Source organism: Leucopleurus acutus, assembly GCF_964270905.1.
Source record: "Leucopleurus acutus genome assembly, chromosome: 12".
Taxonomy (NCBI): Eukaryota; Metazoa; Chordata; class Mammalia; order Artiodactyla; family Delphinidae; genus Leucopleurus; species Leucopleurus acutus.
Window position 1 is genome coordinate 75,218,238 of NC_139154.1, and position 18,857 is coordinate 75,237,094.

Below are 18,857 nucleotides of genomic sequence, written 5' to 3' on the forward strand. Positions count from 1 at the left end.
CTCCTTTCCTTCCACATCTCTGGAGAAGTGTGTTCGGCCCTACCCAACATCCCCACACGTCACCCACCCCACTCTTTTGAACTGGGCCTTAATGGGAGTCTGGTGTGAAGTTAATAGTTGGCGGAGAAACATCTAGAGACCCTGAAGAGGAGGGGCCAAACCTGTAGCCCCAGTGCCGGGCTCCTGGCAAGGCAAGGATTTCCATATCACACAAAGGGAATGCTGGCCAAGGGCTCTCCCACCGCCAGAGGGGCTCAGGGACGCAGAGAGAGGACAGGCCTGTGCAGCTCCAGGCCCCTGCCTCTGTGTATGAAGCTGTGAAGGAGCTGGGAATGGCTCACAGACCCTGGCACGTGGGAGGAGAGGTGGCACGGATGCTCCTGGCCCTCCTTGCATAAGAGCTGGAAGGGAGAGAAGCCAGACTCAGGGTGACTTTCCAGCTGGAAGATGGAGAGTGCCTGACATCTGGCGTGGAGCTGAGCGTGCGGGGACCCACCTGGGCGGAGAGCTGCCTGCTTCCAGGGGCTCAGGGTGCCATGCAGCTGTGGCAAAGAGGGCATTGGTGGTGAGGGTATCCAGAATCAGGAGCAGATGGCTTCAAGGCCCACAGCACACATTTTATGTTTAGTTCTGGGGGCTGCACTTTGCAAAGGACACATAACAACAACCACATACATGCAGTATGGAGAGGGGGCTTCACACACGGTCATATGAGCAATGATAGAAATAACTGGGGCTTTTATCCTCAACACAAACAGACCTGGAGGGGACCTGGAGGGGACCCGAGAGCCAACTTCAATTACTGGTAGAGTTGTCACACAGAGGATGGCTTACTTGTTCTCTTCCCAGAGACTGGTGGTAACACCAATGAATAGAAGGTAGAGAGAAGAAGGATGTGTTTCTAAAGGAGGGGTTTCCTTACAACCAATGCCATCTGACATTCCTAGGGGGTGTGGTGAGCTGCTCATCGCTGAGGGGCATTCAAGGAGAGGCTGAGGGAGTAGCATGGGCATTGTATAAGGTGCTCATATATCTGATAAGAGATTGGGCTAAACCACTGAGGACTTCTGCAAATCTGAGATGTTGGGTTCCAGGAAATCAGGACGGCAGAATCATCTTCCCGTTTGGCAGGATAATAGAATTGAGAATCCACAGAACTGTCTACCTGTGCACAGGGGACTGGGCACCAAGTCCTTGCCTGTCCTCCTGTAGGAAAAGACCAACACTGACACTCAGAAACATCCTTTCAGCACTGGGGCTGAAGGTGATCTCAGAGTTCATTTCCAAATATCTGTAAACCCCAAGGCATGGAAAGACAGAGTCTTAGTGAAGGGAACTTGCCTTTACCTAATATTTACCATGTTTCAGACCTGTGCTGCCCCATATTATAGCCACTACCCACAAGCACTTGGCAGGTGGCTAGTCTGTATTGAGATGTATAAAATACATATAAGATTTCAAAGATTTAGTATGATAAAAGGAATTTAAAGATATCTCATTTATATATTTTATATTGATGCTGTTTAAAATGGTAATATTTCGTAACATATACATAAAGTTAAGTTCAACTGTCTTCCTTTTTTAAAAAAATGAAACTACTACAAAATTTAAAATTATATACACGGCTCAAAATATATATCTACCGGGCAGTGCTTTTCCAGACCCAGGAAAACTATTTTTGTTCATTATTTTATTTAATCCTCACAGCTATTCCAAGAGTTAGGTACCATTATCGCCCCTATTTTATTCATGAAAACACTGGAATTTAAGGAGGTTGAGTAACTTGCCCAAAGACACACAGCTTCTAAGTTGCTGACTTGGGATCTGAACTCAGGTCCCCCAGACTCTACAACCATACTCTCCTACCACTTTATGCTGCTATATTGACATCCTCTGTAGGGAATCGCTGTTAAGTTGGAAAATGCTAGAGGAAGGAACATAAGAAATGATTGTGGAAATGCTGACAGCGGTTAAATGACATAATTAAAAACGCAACAAGGCCTTTGAAGTATGTGCTGTTGGGGCAGGAATGGACAGTGAATCTGGCTCCAAGTTCAACTGCAAAATCCATGCCCTCAGAAAAGGGAAACTGCAAACTTGGAACCTTGGAAATGCATGTCACTCAGGGAATTTTAAAGTTTCAGAGACGGTGGGGCATTTCGGGGATAGAGCCTCCCTGGATCTGAGCTCTGTGGGTTGGGTTTAGGCCAAAGTAGGAACTCCTTCTACATCATGAAAAGCCTTAATAGGAACACCTTCTGTGGGTTTGTTTGGTGGGATCATTGATGGAGCAGGGAGGGGAAGGGCAATTAGGAGGTGTCCTGGGGAGCATTTAAACAGCCCACTGGATTCTGGCTTAACAAAAGTAACTCATAAATAACCAGCCTGTATTTGGAACTGCTTTACTTGACTCAAGAAGGCGTCTTCTTTCTTCTCCCTCCCTCCTTCCTTCTTTCCTCCCTTCCTTCCTTCCTTTCTCCCTCCCTCCTCCCCTCCCTCCCTCCCTCCCTCTCCCTCCCTCTCTCTTTCTTCTAGTTACTGTAGTGAGGGAGGTTTGGACCTCTTTGCAAGGGGTTCTGCCGCACATTTCTCAATACACATAAAGCTTCCTCTTTCCCCGTCCTGCCCTCAGTGCGTCCCTTGTGGAGAGAGTGTTGCTTCCTTTGGCCTCATTACACCCCAGGGGCATCTCCTGAGGGCTGCAGGTTGGGGAGCCCTCCAGGGCTGTGCATCAGAAAGGTTTCTTCCTGCGGATCGTCTGCCTGGCCCTTGCACTTAGGGAAACAGAAGGCCGCCCTGGGCTGTGGAGGGCAGCGAGATCGATGACGGGCCTTCTGCTGTTCTGAGTTCAATAAATAAGTACAACCCCCCAAATAACATTCAGTTGAGAAGATTCATGAGGCATGAGGTAAATGGCCTGTACAAATGTCTGACTGAGGGGAGAAGGGAGCCATGGTAATGATTTTACCTGCCCAAGGGGAAGAGAAGCCAGAATTGGACGGGAAGTGATCGACTTATAATTACACTGACTGGGGACCCTGGGGTTGTGACCACAGAAAATTACTCAAGTTTTCCATAGCCCTAGAGCATCCACAAAACCCCCAAAGCCCAAGGCTCCAAAGCAAGTTGGCTACAGTCACCTCTGGGTCTCTCAGGAGGAAGTGCGGTATGTATAGTGGGCACTGGGATGTTGGCCAGCCCAAGGGGGTCAGGGTGAAGCTGTGGATGGGCCTGTTTCAGGGACCTACCCACCCAGGACCATGGACGGCCGTGTTGGGGGGCAGGGGATGAGTCAGAAAGGGAACATTTTTCATGCTTAAGCTGTGAAGAAAATGTGAGGCTCCCATCCTCCCAGCTTCCAAGGACACTGGAATGGGGTGGTAGGGCCCAGTGGCCAGGACAGACAAATGAATGACTCTTAGCTCAAACCCACAGTTCCTTCAGTCTCTGCTTTCAGAGTCTGGGAGAGACGTCCGAAGTGACTTGAGGGAATGCAGCCATTCTTGTTGATCTCAGTGTCTGTACCTGCAGACACCCTAACAGACATGCCTGCTGGGAATTCATCCAGCCCTTTTGAAACCCACTTCTATTTCTCATGAATTTCCCTTAGTAGTACTGTTAGCAGTAAGGGCTGTGACCAGTTAGGGGGTAGAGCCAGGTTGGGTAGGTCAAGAAAGGCACTGGCATCTTTCGACCAAAGTTTGCTGCACTAGGTGTCTGCTATCATCTGCGACTCTGGTCCAGGTGCTTTGGGAGAGCAAGGCTGGCGTAGTTCTGAAGAGAATTCTCAACTCCCATCAGCCCCAGTAATTCCATCAAAATTCTTACCAGAGTTCTAAACAAGAAGGTGAATTAAAAACTTGAGTTTTCTCTCTGTGTATTTTCTTAGCCCACACGGTAAGCAGTTATTGCAAGTGAAATAAATATCTGAAAGCTGTAAATGATGGCTTTGCAGTTATGTTTTTCCAAGGGCCATTCATTGTATTTCCTCTGAAGTAAGGAGGCAGTGGTGAGAGAGACTTATTGAACCAACTGCCTGCAGGTGCCCCTGCCTCATACAGATTCTTCCCTCCATGGCATCACCAGTGAAATATCCACTGAGTCACATCAATTCAGCCAGAAAAATACACACGTCTCCCCGTTTCTAATAAAGCCAGCATGTTATTTTAGGCTGCTTAGGTGAGCCTTCTAGAATTCCAGACAGAGGCTGAGCAAAGCTTGTCATTTGATGACATTTCCAGTAAAAGCATTGAAATGACAGCAATGATTTCAAAGCCCAAAGTGAGATGCCCAAATGGTATCTGGAATTTAAAAGGGCTTAAAAGAGGGCTTCCCTGGTGGCGCAGTGGTTGAGAGTCCGCCTGCCGATGCAGGGGACACAGGTTCGTGCCCCGGTCCGGGAAGAACCCACATGCTGCGGAGCGGCTGGGCCCGTGAGCCATGGCCGCTGAGCCTGCGCGTCCGGAGCCTGCGCGTCCGGAGCCTGTGCTCCGCAACGGGAGAGGCCACAACAGTGAGAGGCCCGCGTACCGCAAAAAAAAAAAAAAAAAAAGGCTTAAAAGTTAAAACTAGCTCAGCGTCTCCCGCATGTCTGCCCCCCCTCTTCCTCAGAACTGAATGGAAAGTAAACACCCCATAGATCCAGATCTGCCACAGTGTTAGCAAGCAAAATGCAGAGCAGGTCACAGTATTTCTAATTCAGATTAACGACCCCACTCAGCCCTGTCTCCTTAGCAGGAAATTAGAAAGTGTAGGAAGGAGCAAATAGTGATTCATAATGCGTGACTCTGGGGTATTGGCAGTTGTGCTCGTTAAAAGCAAAGATACTGTTTTGATATAAAATAATTGAGTCTGACTTATTTATGGGATAAAGTGTTCTCCATAATACGAGCTCCCTTTTACAAACCAGCTGGTTACATACCCATATGCTTGAAGGACAGAAGAACTGACCTTTGCCCATTTTGTGTTTACTGCAGTTCTGTCAGACACAGTAATTTAGGGTAATAGGCTGGTAGGCTGTTGCACTTTTCTTGTACTCTGCTGTTGATTCTTTCTCTCTTCTTCCTCCCATGGTCATCTCTCCTCACCAGGGCTGAGTTCCCACCTTCTGTTCTCCACCCTCCACGCTCACTTCTTCAGGGAACTTACTTAATTAGGGGGCTTCATTTATCACCTGTTTGCAAACAGCCATGACCTATTCCCCAAGTTTTATTATCTCCCCTACTTCTTAGCGCGTGTGTGCACATGCGTGCACACACACGCACACTTCCATTAGATTCACATAGACTTAGGTATAGAACCAGACCTGTTGTCATCCCCATGTAAATTCCTTTCCTTCTCTAAATCCTCATTTGCATATCTGTTCGTTCCTTCCTTTGCCCTCCATATCTTGTCTGTCACCAAGAGCTTCCCTTTCCTCTTTGGATTCAGTTATTTCCACCATTTGCACATTCAGTATGTAAGCTTGACTCAGACTCTTGTTTAGGAGAGAGAAACGATTTTTTTGAATAAAAATCATGCAAAGCTCAGTCCCTGGGCATGCCTAATAAACCTTTCCCTATGAGGATGCATTCTTTGTTTTCTGCTGCAGGGAACATGTCTACTCTCAGATCTCACACCAAAATAGTGTTGATGAGAAACAGAAAAAGTTGGATGAGCTTTAGAAATAATTGCACCTGAGAAGTCATTTCCAAACCTGTATGTGTATTACAATCTCCTTTTTAAAAATGCAGATTCCTGTTAAATCTGAATCTCATCTACCACTCTCCTCTTGCACACGCCCCTTCTGCCACTAGTCTCCTTTCTTTGAACACACTGAGCACATTTCTGTCTCAGGGCCCTTTGTACTTCCTCTTTGGAACTCTCTTCACCTAGATGTCTACACTGGTTTGTTCTGATGGATATTATCTCCTCAGAGAGGTGAACACACTAAGACAGAGTCCTCTATCTGCCCATTTGTAACAAGGGATTCAAAGAATCCCTTGTTACATTATGTACTTATTATTTCCTGTCAGCCATCCTTCCTAAATAGCTCCTTGAGGGCAGAGATTTTTTTTTTTTTTTTTTTTTTTTTTTTTTTTTTTTGCGTTACGCGGGCCTCTCACTGTGGTGGCCTCTCCCGTTGCGGAGCACAGGCTCCGGACGCGCAGGCTCAGTGGCCATGGCTCACGGACCCAGCCGCTCCGCAGCACGTGGGATCCTCCCGGACCGGGGCACGAACCCGCGCCCCCCGCATCGGCAGGCGGACTCCCAACCACTGCGCCACCAGGGAAGCCCGAGGGCAGAGATTTTTGTCTGTTTGGTTTACAGCTTTATCCTCAGAGCTAGAAAGAAGCTTTACACATGGTAGGCACTCCAGCAATGTCTGCTGAATCAGTGCCCCAAAACTGGATCAGAATTCAGGAAGGCTTGTTTTAGAACAGTGGTTCTTCAAGTGTAGTCCCTGCACCAGCAGATTCAGCATCACTTGAGAAATGGTTAGCAATGCAAATTCTTGGGCTTCCCACCAGTCCTGCTAAATCCAAAACTGGGAGGCAGCTGTGTGAGTTTCGACAAGCTCTCCAGGTGACTCTGACACTGGGGAAAGGACACTGGGGAAAGCTTGAGAACCGCTGCTCTAAGACATTGTTTGGGTGCCACGTTATCTTTTGCACTTACTACTATCTGTCAAGGCAGAAAAAATATCTGGCGGCACTCATGTTCGACATTTACGCTAATCTTAGACTATATCCTGATTGTTTCAGGTGCACTAGGTCAGGAAGCTGGCTTGTCCTGTGGTCGTCAAGTATCAGGAAGAACTCAGTACACCTTTGTTGGCTGGTTGATTTTGCAAGTCCTTGGATATTCCTTTTTTTAGCTTTAAGTGGTATATAGAAAAGTATACTCTTCCACTTAGAGTTAATACAGGTATGTATGCTATTAAAATGTAGAAAATACGTTGATTAAAAATACTTGCACGTTGGTTAATTTTGACTCATTTTATTACTTGTTAAGAAAGTATTAAAGAAGTTAAGTGCACAGGCTTAGGAGTTGGATTTGGGCTGGGTCAGGCCTTAGTTGGTAAAATGGGCAGTAATACCTGCCTTGGAGAATTAATAGCACTGGCACACAGTGGGTACTCAAAGTAGCTATTATTAATAATGATAATATTTGGCATTTTTATAACTTAAAATATGTAACATTTTATTATCCTGGGGGGTGTGTGTGTATGTAGGTGTAATTATTAAGGCCCACAGAAGACAGTGGAAAGTGTATTTTAGAACACCGGTTCTCACAAAGTGGTCCTAAGACCAACAGCAGCATCACGTTGGGATTACTAGAGGTGCAAATTTCTGGTCCCACCCAGATCTACTGACACAAATCTAACAGTGTGGGCTGACTACTGCCTGTTTTAAAAAGTCCTCCAGGTGGTTCTGATGCATCCTAAGCTTTGGGAACCCTGCTTTAAAAATCACTCTCTCCCTCCCCCTCCCCCTCCCCCTCCCCTCCCCCTCTCCCCCTCTCCCTCTCTCTCTCCCTCTCTTTCCCTCTCTCTGTCTCTCTCTCTCTTCCTCTCTCTCTTCCTCTCTCTCTCGCTCCCTCTCCCTCTCCCTCTCTCTCTCTCTGTCTCTGTCTCTCTTCCTCTCTCTCCCTCTCTCTCCCTCTCTCTCCCTCTCTCTTCCTCTCTCTTCCTCTTCCTCTCTCTCTCTCTCTGTCTCTCTCTCTCTTCCTCTCTCTCTCTCTCTCTCTCCCTCTCCCTCTCTCTCTTCCTCTCTCTCTCTCTCTTCCTCTCTCTCTCTCTCTTCCTCTCTCTCTCTCTCTTCCTCTCTCTCTCTCTCTGTCTCTCTCTCTCTTCCTCTCTCTGTCTCGCTCCCTCTCCCTCTCTCTCTCTCCCTCTCCCTCTCTCTCTTCCTCTCCCTCTCTCTCTTCCTCTCTCTCTCTCTTCCTCTCTCTTCCTCTTCCTCTCTCTCTCTCTTCCTCTCTCTCTCTGTCTCTCTCTCTCCCTCTGTCTCGCTCCCTCTCCATCTCCCTCTCCGTGTTCCTCTCCCTCTCCCTCTCCCTCTCCGTGTCCCTCTCCCTCTCTCTCTCCCTCTCCCTCTCCGTGTCCCTCTCCCTCTCCCTCTCCATGGTGTGCCTCTTCGGGGAAACAATCTATTCACAGATAAAAGGACCCTGGTAGCTAACAGCTAGAGAATTCCTGCTGAGGAACAAGTCAATAGGACCCAAGTCATTTGAATTTGGGAAAGAGACCCAATTCCTGGTTTCTGTATCAAATCCATGCCGTGGCCTAGCTTTCTGACAGGTGTTTGAAAAATGAGGTCCCCAGTAATGGCCCTCTCTCCCTCCAATGCTTCCCTGGCCTGCAGCAATTAAACTGCTGAGCAGAAACTGGACCTGATGGTCTGTTAACCCTTTGTCAGCTAAAGCACAGAGGCAATTTGTTTTGCTGGAGAGATTTTCTCCTCAACCTCTTTCCCTCCCACTGCACTACAAAGGAAAACTGTCTCCTTAAACATCTCCTTGTTGAGCTGCCACGTCTGTGTGATTGAAACAGCTGGGTCAGAGATCAACAGAGGTGAAAGGTCATCACAAACTAAATGTGGCTGCTGAATCTCCTTGTGCTTCTCCTTGGCGTCATGAAGACAGATAGCATTAAAAAAAATTCTCCCAATGAAGCAGTTCTCATTTTCTCCTTTCTCATCGCCCTTCAAGCATTTCTTAATGAACTACAGCTCAATCATCTATGAGCATGATGGTTTTAAATCTGAGCATAGCCTAGCCAGAAACGATCAGAACTGAATCGATTAAGACAACTTTCTGAGTGCTTTTGTCCTTGTGTTACTAAATTTGGGGTTTTACCACAGTCCAATTCCTCATTGTTACCATTTACGACAATATCAAACAAACCTGTAATGTCCAGCCAGTCCTTCAGTGCTAGCCACGACAGACACTGGGCAAAAACTTTCTGGTTACTGATAATTATGGTGTCTTTGTCTTTACATATATTCATCGTTTCTTATTGTCCACATGTGCTTCATAGATTTTCTCTGTGAATTTTGAATTCTAGCCCAGCACCTTCCACCGTCTATGCCGGGATTTCTCAGGGATCCCCAGCTAATTTGAATGTGAGTTTAAGCAAAAGGCAATTGGGATCATAATCTTATTTAAGCCACATGTGTTAGAACCCAGGAACTCTTTATTAAGGAAAGACAATCCTGTCTTCCTAGTTCTCCATTTCTAAAGTTGAGAAGAGTTTTGAATTTGACAAACAGAATAGGAACCATCCAAAAATATCCAAACGAACAGTTCTTTAATGATGAGAATCCCCAGTATTCAACCCAAGCTGATTTTTAATGAAGTCTTTATGGTCCTCAGTATAGCGCTTTTCTCACAGTAGTTACCCAACACCTTTTTCTGATTCAATATTATTTACAAATGTGAGTTTTAGACGTAAAAACCATAGAAACTGGAATTGAGATTTAAGAGATGGAGACATCTGATTTTATAGTAAAATGAGAATTTATTAATCAAACTTGGGTTTTGACTGTGTTGATGCAGATGATGGAAGAAGGAATTGTATGTATAGCAGCTAATATGGATCTACACTTGTCACGTAAGTGCTCCAGGAATGTGACTTTTCTTCTCTCCTCAGGTGAGTGGTGGCCCATCTACCTGCCAAGGGACAACTGTGCTAGAATGGGTAGGAATTAAAACTGGAGTCAGTGGTTTCTCACCTTGGCCTGTGGTCCTCTGTAGGCAGGCAGGGTTAGGGGAGGGGCGGAGGAAAGGTTTGCAGAGTTATCTGCAAAAGATTTAAAATTTATATGTGCATCAAACATTGCATATAGATGAATTAAACACAATCTCTTGCACATAGTTCCTTCTCACTCTCAAATATCTATTCGCACGCTATTGTGGTAAACATATACATGTTTATCTATAATCACTACAAAATGAATTGTAGTTTTTTGCCATCCTTTGTTTTCTCAGCTGCTATCAAGTGATGTCTAAGAAATGTTTTGAATAGAAAAGGTTTTTTCCTCCTGTTGAAAAACAGTGGGAACTGCCGTTCTATAGCATTGCTTAAGGTAAGGCTTCCCAGGTGTAGTCCTAAGACCTGTCGTACCTGTTTAAAGTGCAGTTGCCCAGCTCCACCCCTCACAGTCTGGATTAGAATCTCCCAGGCTAGGAACTGGAAATCTGCTTTCTAACAAATGTCCTGATGTCAATTTTCCCATGCATTGAGAACACCGGGCTTGAGATAGTCGGAAAATACGTTGACAGAATCAGGAATCAGGTTCAGGAGGTTAAAGCTTTGTTTCTTCAAGTTTTACCTGAAGATGGAGTATTATTTCTTTCCCGTTTAAATCCTTGCATACTATCCAAAAACTGGCTAGAATATCTATCAATCATGTCAGATAGTCTAATGACAATTTTAAAGCACCGTATCCCTGCTGGAACTCTAAAACCGAAGACAGATGGTTTTGGATCATCTACAGATGAGGCTTAGTCACACAACTATTTGCCTTCATCCGTGTGCAGTGAAATACAATGTGAATTAAATTACAGTGGGCAGGGGAGCTGGACTACAGATCTGAAATCATTAGCAGCTCCTGAGAGCATCCACCTGAGTTGTGTGTATTTAAATATAATCTTCAATACAATTAGGAAACATTTACCACCATCTGTGTTGTCATAGCAAAGTGCAGGGGCAGCAAATATCTGGTCTACGTTTTGACATCCTCCCCACCCCCACCAGTTTGCATGGCAGCTAGACGTTTCTAATCAATTCTAGCAATCCTTCCCCTTAAGTCAGGATATTTATGCCTCAAAATCCTTTTCCCCAGGCAGCTGTTAGCAGATGGGATGATGGAGGATGAAACCTATTTGCTACGTCTGGGATGGTGAAGGGCATGGGCTTTGCAGTCGTGGGTTTAGGGGGTTCAAATCCCAGGTTTGCCACTTACAGGTTGTGAGACAGAGCAAGATACTTACAAAATTTAGGTACTCTTGCAGCCTCATTCTCCTTATTTGCACAAGTGGGATTACAGCCCCATTTCACAGGATTATTGTGAAGGTGACAGAAAGAATACATGTAAATTGCTTAGTATTCCTAGCACATAGCGAGTACTCAATAAATTTTAGGTGTTGTTATTTTTAATCTGCTTGAAATGATGTGATGGGCGCAAGGAGAAAGGGACTCATTTTGCGGGACTGCTTGAGTTCTATAAAGCAGGTGTGGAAGATTTTATTAGCAGAATGCTTCCTTACTGCAACCCTCTCTCTGGGATTATGGCCCACATTTACTGAGGGCTTAACAATTACAGAAACTGTTCTAAGTACTTTTTGAGGAGTAACTAATTTAATCCTCACAAGAACCCAGTGAAGTAGATGTTCTTATCCCCAGTTTATAGAGGCAGCACCTGAGGCATAAAGAGGTTAAGTAGCTCATAAGGGACGTGCCGTTTGAAATGGGGACTCCGGCCAGCAGCCGCACTTGGAACTTGTGAAAAGGCAGATTCTCAGGCCCTGCCCCTGACTCCCTGCATCAGAACTCTGTGGGTGGGCCCAGAAATCTTTGTTTGAACAAGCCCTCCAGGCGATTCTGAGGCACATCAAGCTTTCAGAACCACAGTCCAGAAGGCAAAGGAGCATTGGCAGGACAAGAAGTCCATCAGGAGTGAGGTGAGCTGATGAAGAAGCATGTCCCCATTAAGGAAGGGTGAGTGTCTTTTCAGAACTTTGATTCCTAGATGTACCTTCCAGTATTCATCTGGGAATTCTGTGTGTTTTTTCCTGTTTATGAGGAAAATTGGTTTATTCTATTGTTTTTTTTTACTTTGTGTTACAAGTTCCACTAGAACAAATAAGAAACCCCTTGTCTGTCTAGCACCTGCCAGAGAAGTAACCCTCATCAGTGGAGGGAGGGGATCAAATGCCTAGCATGGTGGAAACTTACCAGCTCCCAAGGTCTGGGCAGTGGATCTGAAACTTCAGAGTCCCTACGAATCAGCTGGAGCCTTTGTTAAAATGAAGATTCTCAGGTCCTGCTCTCCCCTATTCTGATTCAGTAGGTCTGAGGTAGAGCCCAGGAATCTGCATTTTAATAAGCATCTAGTCCATATGCCTCACCTTGAGAAATAGAAGTTTGCTGATGGTAACAGGGGTGTCAGACCATGTCATATCCAGCCTTTGGATGACAGAGGAGTTGGGGTGGGAGTAGTGAACCAATGTCCAGACTAGGAGAGTGAGACAGTAGTACAGGAGCCAGGGCAACAAGATAACAATCTATATCCTCACACTGTTCCTCCCCTCCTCTATCCCTTTCCTACTGCCTTCTCTTCCAAAAGGTGTTTCTGACGGTTCTCTGAGAAGGACAATTTATTATACATAAAACAGCTTTCAGCAAAGCTCAGCCAGTCGTGAGGAGGGGATCTGGAGGGCTCCAAGCTGACCTCTCCTCCACTTCACCCCTTGAGGAAGCTCATGAGGTAGGGCCATAGACACTTTAAACTTCCCTCAGGATTAGTTTGAAAATAGCCTTAATCTAACCCCCATTTTACTGATGAAGAAACTGAGGCCTAGAGAGGTGAAGAGACTTGTGTAAGGCTGGCTGGAGGCATCACTAGATGATTATCCTCATCTACTCATTCTCAGGCCACTGAGATTTCCAAGCTATGTTCATTAGAACATCAGTGTCCAATATGAGGTCCATAGGTGTTCTGGAGAACATAGGGGTGAGCTGGGGCCTTATAAATAAGTGCAAAACACTGGATGCAGCCCATCTAAGCAGGTTTCCTTATGGGAGGTTTTCACAGACGCTTGTATATTCTGATGCGAATTGTGAATCTCCAATAAAGGTTATGGAGGCAGAGTTTTCCAAACTCATTTAATAACAGACACTCACCTTACCCCTTGTAACATATTATCAAGCCTCTCAAAGGACACTATTGTTGTAAAGAAAACTGTTTGGTGATAGTTGTAATACTCGGTGCTGCCCTGAGAAAAGCTGGAGAGAGTCCATAGTCACTAAAGATCAGAGTCTTAGGAGATTACGAATTCACACAGACTTGCTCTGGACTAGCCACCTGTGAACTGCCATACGTGGGCTCCAGGTGGATCTGTGTGACCTGTTCCTATGAGAGGGAAGCCACAGAAGGTCAGGAAAAGCTGTAAGCTGGCTGACGCAGTGGCTGCAGAATGGGTGTCCGCCCTACCCCCCTTTGGATGCAGAAGTTCAGCGCTCAGAATTGCTCAGCTAGAAGGACGACAGCGCTGAGTGTGTCAGGGAGGCAATGCCAGCTCAGTGTTCAGCTGAAGACATGAGGAAGGGCTGCTATGGTCAAGGCTCAAGCCAGGGGCGGGCAGGATGGGAGAAATCCCCTGCTGCCTGCCCCTGGAGAAGATCTATTAACAGGAAAGTCGACAGAGCCAAGAAGTGCTGGGCCATCAGTCACGGTGTGGCCCCCACTTCAGGAGACGGCCGGTGAAGGGGAAATTATGCTGGCAGCTTTGTCTTCTTTTCTGACCTTTTTTTTTTTTTTTTGCGGTACGTGGGCCTCTCACTGTTGTGGCCTCTCCCATTGCGGAGCACAGGCTCCGGACGCGCAGGCTCAGCGGCCATGGCTCACGGGCGCAGCCGCTCCGCGGCATGTGGGATCTTCCCGGACCGGGGCACGAACCTGTGTCCCCGGCATCGGCAGGCGGACTCTCAACCGCTGCTCCACCAGGGAAGCCCCTGACCATTTTTGAAGCTGTGCCTGTGATTTGTGGACTTTTTAATCCCTTCTTCTAAGGCTACCTACAAGCGAGCAACATAGGTTCTGCCTGTAGGTGAACCAGAGACTTGGAAGCAAAAGGGGGATGGAGTTGAGGTAGGCATCAGAGTCTGGAAAAACAGAAAGCACAGGTCAAACCAACAGTCATTAGATCCCTGGGTTAGAACCCTGGTTCTGAAGCAGATCAGCCAGCAAGTGTTCCCAGAGAGGGCATGAGCTGAGCCACCATGAAGGAGGGCATCTGCTGGCTGGAGAAAGTGACTGTAGGGTTGTGTGTCCTGTAGGCACTTGGCCAGGGTAAGGCTGAAAGGCACTGCAGCCCAGATTAACCTTTATGGTGAACAATGGGCCAAGCCCAGGAAGCTCCCATGTCCTGCTAAGTAACCATGCACTGAAAAAAATGTGGATTTTTAAAAAAAATCTGATTTCATTTTAATCGTTAGTTTTTTTCCCAAGTAAAAACTAAGTATATGTCTATTATTAGTGAAAGGCACAGGTATATTGTTTGAGCAAAGTCTTTGGAGATTGAGTTTGGGTCCAGAACTTACAAGCTGTGTGACTTTGGGCAAGTCACTTACCATTTCCTCTTCTGTAAAATGAGAAAAATAATCACACCTGCCCCAAGTGGTTGTTATGAGGATTTAATGAGACAATGTTCTTAGCAAAGTGCCTGGCATGTAGTAAAAGCTTGGATTTGAGCTATTATTAGTATAATTATTATAATCTCATCAACCCAGATGGATGGTCTATTAATGCTTTAGTATATTCCCTTTCAATCTTTTAATCATCTCTTTATGTTTTTAAATAGGTAGGCTCATATTAGAAACATACAATTTTGTGCCAGCTTTTTTCAATTAATAGTCTATCCTAGGTGCTGCATTTATAATGAGATAGAGGTAAGAGGACTGGCTTAGGAGTAAGCAGACCTGGGTTAGAATTTAGCTCTACCACTTACATACCCAACTGTGTGACTTTGGGAAGTTTCTCAGCTGAGTCGGTATGATAATTGTTACCTTACAAGGCTGTTAGGAGAATTAATAAGATAAAAGATTAAAGGCCGAGGTTGAGGCCTGGCACATAGTAAGTATTCAACAATGGTTGGTTCCCTTGTTATGGGGACAAAAAGTACAGTAATTTTTCTGAGCTTCCAGGGAATGTTTCAACTGCATGTCTCCACTTACTGGAGAGTCTTTTAAAATGTCCGTGGAAAGATCGATGACATGTTTGCACGTTCATTTTCTGTATGATCAACATATTTGTTCAGTGTTCTCTTTTGCTGTGCCCCAGCCCTCAGCCAAATTGCCTCTGAATAAGTTAACTGACACTGCACCTTGGGTCGCAAAATTTCTCTGAGCTTTTCCTCACATGTTTCCTCTGATTCCTGAGAGAAAGATGAAAGTGCCTGAGGCAGAGACATGGTGTGAACACAGGTCTCCAGAAATTGGTGCTGGGACAATGATCTACCTACCACCCAGCAGTGCTTAAGAATCGATCAGCACCTTTCCCGTGAAGAGTTGATAGTCACTTCCTGAACCATGCTACACTGACATCTAAATATCATCTTTAATTTACTAATCATGTATATATGTTTGAGCTTTTAATTATTTAAAAGGCAATATATAATTCACATAGTTCATTTTATACTGTGTCTGTTCTCAACCATCTTTTTTGATGTTTAAAGGCTTGAGTCAAATAAACCACTATGGGGGGAAAAGAAAGTATTTGTAATATAAAATACTACAGCCCTACAAAATGGACTTTAAAAAGACAACATGAATGGACCTAGAGGGTATTATGCTAAGTGAAACAAGTCAGACAGAGAAAGACAAATGCTGTATGACTTCCCTTAGACGTGGAATCTAAAAATCAAAAGAAATGAACTTACATAACAAAAGAGAAACAGTTATAGATCCAGAGAACAAAGAGGTGGTTGTCGGAGGACAAGAGGGGAGTGTGGAGGAGAAAAGAAATAGGTGAGGGAGATTAAGAGGTACAAAATTCCAGTTGCAAAATAAATAAGTTATGGGTATGAAATGTACAGTGTGGGGAACATGGTCAATAACTAAGTAATATTTTTGTATGGTGACATCGTAACTAGACTTATTGTGATGATCATTTTGAAATGTATAGAAAAAAATCATTATGTTGTGTAACAGTAACTAACATAGTGTTATATGTCAATTATACTTCAAAAGAACCCCAAACATACAAAAAACTCGTCAGAAAAAGAGATCAGATTTGTGGCTACCAGAGGCAGAGAGTGGGGGGAGGGGAGATTGGACGAAGGTGTCACAAGGTTCAAACTTCCAGTTATAAGATAAATAAGTACTAAGGATTTATCAAGTTCAACATAATAAATATAATTAACACTGCTCTATGTTATATATGAAAGTTAAGAGAGTAAATCCTGAGTTCTTATCACAAAGTTTTTTTTCCTATTTCTTTAATTTTATAACTATATGAGATGATGGATGTTCACTAAACTTACCGTGATAATCATTTCATGTTGTATGTCATTCAAATCATGTTGTATACCTTACACTTATACAGTGCTGTATGTCAAATATATCTCAATAAAACTGGAAAACAAAAGACAACATGGATGTCAACAAGGTGGCAGAATAGAAGGACCCCAGACCTTGTCCCCCATAGAATCACCAATTTAGCAACCATCCATGGACAACAGTGCCTCTGTTGGAAGCTTCAGGATCCAGGTAGGAGGTTGTGACACCCAGGTGGAGTCCAAAACTAAGGAAGGCTGACTGGAGAAGGGGGGCCAATGGCCCCGGTAGCAGGCCCACAAACTGTGAACCTGACTGCAGATATGGAGGCAGCACCATGACCTGGCTTTAGTCCCGCCTGTCCAGGGACTTGATGGCCCCACCTGTGAATCCCAGCAGTAAGCTTGCCTGTACACACCACCAGCTGATCAGCCTGGAATCTCTGACTAGGCTGACTAGTGAAAGTCTTTATCTGCTGAAACCAGCCTGTGAAGACTGGAAGAGGTGACTGCACCTTCATATGTACAGACACCAAGCCAGAACTACAAGGATCACAAAGAATCAGGCAAACATGACACTGTAAAAGGAAATTAGTAAAGCTAAAGTAATGGACTCCAAAGAAATGGAGATTCATGTAATGCTTGGCAAAGAATTAAATAATAATCACCTTAAAGAGATTCAGTGAACTACAAGAGAATACAGATAGATAACTAAATAAACTTTTTTAAAAAACATTTTGAAATGACCGTATATAGCAAAACTGAAACAGAATCACAGATATAGAACACAAACTAGTGGTTACCAGTGGGGAGAGGAAAGGGGGGGAAGGGGCAAAATAGGAGTAAAGGATTAAGAGATACAAACTACTATGTATAAAATAAATAAGTGACAAAGATATACTGTATAGCACTGGGAATTATAGTCATTATCTTATAATAACTTTTAATGGAGTATAAACTAAAAATAGGGAATCACTATGCTCTACACCTGAAACTAGTAAAATATTTTAAATCAACTATACTTCAATAAGAAAAGAAAAGGCAAACAACCTATGGGATGCAAGAAAAACAGTGCTAAGAGGGAGGATTATAACAATGAATTCCTACGTTTAAAAAGAAGATACATCTCAAATAAACAATCTAACTTTATACCTGAAGGAAAAGAAGAACAAACTAAACCCCAAATTATCTAAAGAAATAATAAAGATCAGAGCAGAAATAAATGATATAGAGAATAGAAAAAGAATTTTAAAATGAGGAAACAGAGTTGGTTTTCTTGAAGAAATAAACAAAATTGAAAAACATTTAGCTAGGCTAACTAGGAAAAAAGAAGACTCAAATAAAATCAGGAGTGAAAGAGAAGACATTACAATCCCACAGAGCTTTAGGAACTAATATGAACAATTATGTGCCAAAAATTAGACAACCTAGAAGAAGTGGAGAAATTTCTAGAAACATACAACCTATCAAGACAGAATCAAGAAGAAATAGAAAGCCTGAACAAATAAAAAATAAATAAGGAGCTTAAAAGGGTTATAAAAACAAACCTCACAACACAGAAAAGCCCAGGACTAAATGATTTCATGGGTGAATTCTACCAAACATTTAAAGTAGAATCCATATCAATCTTTCTTAAATTATCACCACCACCCCCAAAACAAAATGGAAGGAGAGGGAACACTTCCGAACTCATTCTATCAGGTTGACATCACCCTGATACCAAAGCCAGACAAAGACACCATCAAAAATACCATATCCCTGATGAATATAGATGCAAAAATCCTCAAGAAAATGTTGGCAAACTGAAACAACAGCACATTAAGGATTCATACAGCATAACCAAGTAGGGTTATCCCTGGGATATGGGTATGGTTCAACATATGCAAATTAATTAGTGTGATATACCACATGAACAGATGAAGGATAAAAACTACATGATATCTCAACAGATGCAGAAAAAGTATTTGACAGAATTCTATACCCTTTCATGGTAAAAACTTTCAACAATTAGGAATTATGGAAGGAATTTACCTCAACACAATAAAGGTTATTTATAAATGGCTAACATCATACTAAATGGTAAAAAGCTGAAAGCTTTCCCTCTAAGATCCAGAATAAAGCAGGAATGCCCACTCTCACCTCTCCTAGTCAACATAGTACTAGCAGTCCTACCTAGAGCAATCAGGCAAAATCAAAGGCATCCAAATTGCAAAGGAAGAAGTAAAATTGTCTCTGTTTGTAAATGACATGATCTTATATATAGAAAACCCTAAAGACTACACACACAAAAAAATGTTAGAACTAATAAGTGAATTCAGTAAAGTCACAGGATACAAAATCAGCATACAAAATCAGTTGCATTTCTATAGTAATGGTCTATCTGAAAAGGAAATTAAGAAAATGGTTCAATTTACAATAGCATTAAAAAGAATAAAATACTTAGGAATAAACTTAATCAAAGAGGTGAAAGGCTTGTACACCAAAGATTACGAAACATTGACAAAAGAAAATTTTAAAAGACACAAATAAATGGCAGCATAGCTTGTGTTCGTGGATTGGAAGTATTAACTGTTAAAATGTCCTCATTTCCTAAAGCAATC